Source organism: Colobus angolensis, unplaced genomic scaffold (genome assembly GCF_000951035.1).
Source record: "Colobus angolensis palliatus isolate OR3802 unplaced genomic scaffold, Cang.pa_1.0 Scaffold5, whole genome shotgun sequence".
Classification (NCBI taxonomy): Eukaryota; Metazoa; Chordata; class Mammalia; order Primates; family Cercopithecidae; genus Colobus; species Colobus angolensis.
Genome location: NW_012118487.1, coordinates 5,704,031 through 5,707,516, shown reverse-complemented (window position 1 = coordinate 5,707,516; position 3,486 = coordinate 5,704,031). Strand labels below are relative to the sequence as shown.

Genomic DNA, 3,486 nt, shown 5'->3' with positions numbered 1-3,486 from the left:
AAAAAAAAAAAAAAAAAAAAGAAATAGTACACCAATTTATACTCACAACCATGAACTGTTAATAGCACAAATCTATTCTATGAACTTTTGTCATCTAATATTGAAATACTCACACCCCCATCCAGTACCGCATTATATTCAGAGACATAACCAAAGAGGCTTCCAAAGACTGTAGCCATTTCCAGCAAATCAAGGGTTAATAGGTCTATCTTGTGTCTTCCATTAGTGGGTGTCACTGTGATGAAATTAACAAAGCCCTATTCTGAAGACTTTCGGGACCAGCTTGGAAGCATTTTGTGATAATGGTGCTCATTGTAACTGGATTTGACCTGTGGTTAATTCATATCAGCAACTAAAAATGCAGGCATTTAACTACACTGAATTTAATTCTAGCCCAAACCAAGCTTTTGAGTCAGCCTACAATATCACAAGAAATATTGTAGAATTGAATAGTTAGCTGCATTCAATCAGACTCAATATATTTTTTGTGTATTTTTAGGTGAGAAATGTGAAATTAAGGTGTATGGGATGTCTGCATTTCCTTCTCTTCCTGGCTGTCTTTATTTAATATGCTCAAATCCGTAATTAGGTAATGAATGTGTCTCAATTATTTCTAGAAACAGGTTGATGAAACTGATTTTTCTACAGTAAAATTCCCCTTTGTGTGTGTGTGTTTTGTGTGTGTGCTTTTAAATCACACTTAAACATACATAGGGATATGATGTTGGACAATGCGCTAATTGAAGGGAAGAGTTTAATGGACCTCATAAAGGGTAAGGACATGCCGTACCTCAGTTGATTGCTTCTCGATTAGGACTCAAACGCTATCCCATTCTTCCTTTTGGGTATGACTTGAGTCTGTACAGCGCACTGCATAAATGATTTTCCATGGCTTTTTAAAAGGCGGTGCATATTAATATTTTAAACTGAGGTAATTGCTTCTTGCTCAGCAATGGGTTTCATTTATGAGTGTTTATCCTCAGCAAATGGAAAGTATGGTTAATCTCAGTTAAAAATTGGTTCTTTAAATAGCTCTAATTACATTCTGTTTATATTTATATGTATTAGACACTTAAGATTTAATCGGTAGCAGTTCTAACAAACCATAATGTTTATTAGCTGGTTTTAAATTATTGTTATGGATGGGAGTTGAATAAGAAAATAAGTGATTTGTCTACTATCAAACACAGAAAATAAAAGATGGATCAATGCTTAAAAAAGAGTTTTTAGCATAGCTTCAAATTTTAATATAATTTATGAGAAAGAGGTCATATTAGGTCAATTCATTTTCTTTTTTCTTTATTTTTTAAACTCTAACAATAGAAAAAAAAATGTGGTGTCTAATGGCATAAGATTTGTGGAGTTTTTGTTTTCAAAAATTATTAAGATCCGGCCGGGCGCGGTGGCTGAAGCCTGTAATCCCAGCACTTTGGGAGGTCGAGACGGGCGAATCATGAGGTCAGGAGATCGAGACCATCCTGGCTAACACGGTGAAACCCCGTCTCTACTAAAAAATACAAAAAACTAGCCAGGCGTGGTGGCGGGCGCCTGTAGTCCCAGCTACTCAGGAGGCTGAGGCAGGAGAATGGCGTGAACCCGGGAGGCGGAGCTTGCAGTGAGCTGAGATCTGGCCACTGCACTCCAGCCTGGGCGACAGAGCAAGACTCTGTCTCAAAAAAAAAAAAAAAAAAAAATTATTAAGATCCTTGTGTTCGAGTGCTAGAAAAGAAGGGACTAAATTTTGCATTTTAATTCATATTTATTCAGAAGAAAAGCTTACATGAGATATAACATGTTGATTTTTTAATGAAAAAAATTTAAGTTGATGTGATGCTAGGTTAAGTCAATTTAAATTGCTTAAATTCTATATTTTGATTAAACAGAAATGACCTTGTTGGATTCTGCTTCTTCCCTGAGAAATTTATCAAAGGACTTCCTCTAATCTTTGAATAAGACTTCTGAATTACACATGGCTCACACACAGTGAGTTGGGAACTTGCAGTCATTTTATTGACATTTAATTTTCAATTTGTTTTATTGTAATTTTCAAGATATGCAAAATGAAGTATAATTCAAAAGACAATTTATTAATACCACCTGTATCTCTATGGAACTAAAAACATTTGTGATTATCTTCAAAAGGCAACAGTATTCCCAGAAAAGAAGTTTGTAGAATTATTAGTGTCATTTTATAAATAAGGAGGATGAGACAAATATTACAACTTCTTTACATTGTGAAAAATGTAATCATTTTATCTCCACCTTAAGCTCCGAGCTCTGTCCCAAGAGCTATAAGCCACCATAGCCTGCTAGGCTAGTTCTTCTTTTGTAGAAACTCATTCCTCTTTTGTTTTCTATTTCTGTTGCTACTTTCTAGAGAATGTCCTTGCTACCTTATGCCTGAAAACAAAGCCTTGCAAATTCAGTCTAGTCTCTCTCTGCCCAGCTACAGGACTCCACTATGGCACTTGTCCCCTTAAGCACCCACAATCATGCCACTCTTCACTCTCAAAGCTGCCAGGAGATGGCCTCTCTCTATTGGATAAAAGCCCACGTGCTCATCTCTGCATGCCAGGCACTTCTGGATCCGGTGCCTTTACCAGGCCTTCCAAACTTACCTCCCAGTGGTCTGCAAAACTCTCGAATCCCAGCCAAGTCTCGTGTCCATCTCAGGTTTTTCCTCCTCTGTACCGATGCCTTTCCATTTTCTTAAAGGATATTCTACCGACATCGGGCCTTATGGAAATCTCCCCTATTCTTGAAGCCACAGACAAACCTCATTGCTAATACGTCACGTTCCAGATCTGGGTTCCGAATGCATTTGTTTTATATCATACATATGTCATGTATCCTATTTACCTCATTGCATAAATATTCATACCCTTGTTCATGTCCAAGCTATGTAACGCTAGCTTGGCGCATAATAGGTACTCAGATCATATTTGTAAATAGATATTTATTACAGGATTAATGAATGTCGCTCAGTGCTGTGTGCTTTATTTTGCATAATTAAGAATCAGGGCTGGGTGCAGTGGCTCACACCTGTAATCCTAGCATTTTGGGAGGCCAAAGTGGGTGGATCACCTGAGGTCAGGAGTTCGAGACCAGCCTGACCAATATGGGGAAACCCCGCCTCTACTAAAAATACAAACAAATTAGCTGGGCGTGGTGGCATGCGCCTGTAGTCCCAGCTACTTAGGAGGCTGAGAAAGGAGAATTGCTTGAACTTGGGAGGTGGAGGTTGCAGTGAGCTGAGATTGTGCCACTGCACTCCAGCCTGGGCGACAGGGTGAGACTCCGTCTAAAAAAAAAAAAAAAAAAAAAGGAAAGAAAAAGAATCAGATATCAGATGTGAGAGTGGCTGACAAGGAATATTTGAATTAATTAATTAATTAATTACTTTGTAGAAATTGTGAGTCATCTCTTTCACCTACCCTTCACACTCTTTCTTTTTTTTTTTTTTTTTTGAGATGAAGTCTAGCTCTG

At 37.7% G+C, this 3,486-nt stretch overlaps 1 pseudogene; it reads right to left on the bottom strand.

Annotated features, from left to right (window-relative positions):
• LOC105524497 overlaps positions 1 to 2,731 on the bottom strand; it is a 27,174-nt pseudogene extending 24,443 nt beyond the window's left edge.
• Between the last annotated feature and the right edge of the window lie 755 nt (positions 2,732 to 3,486).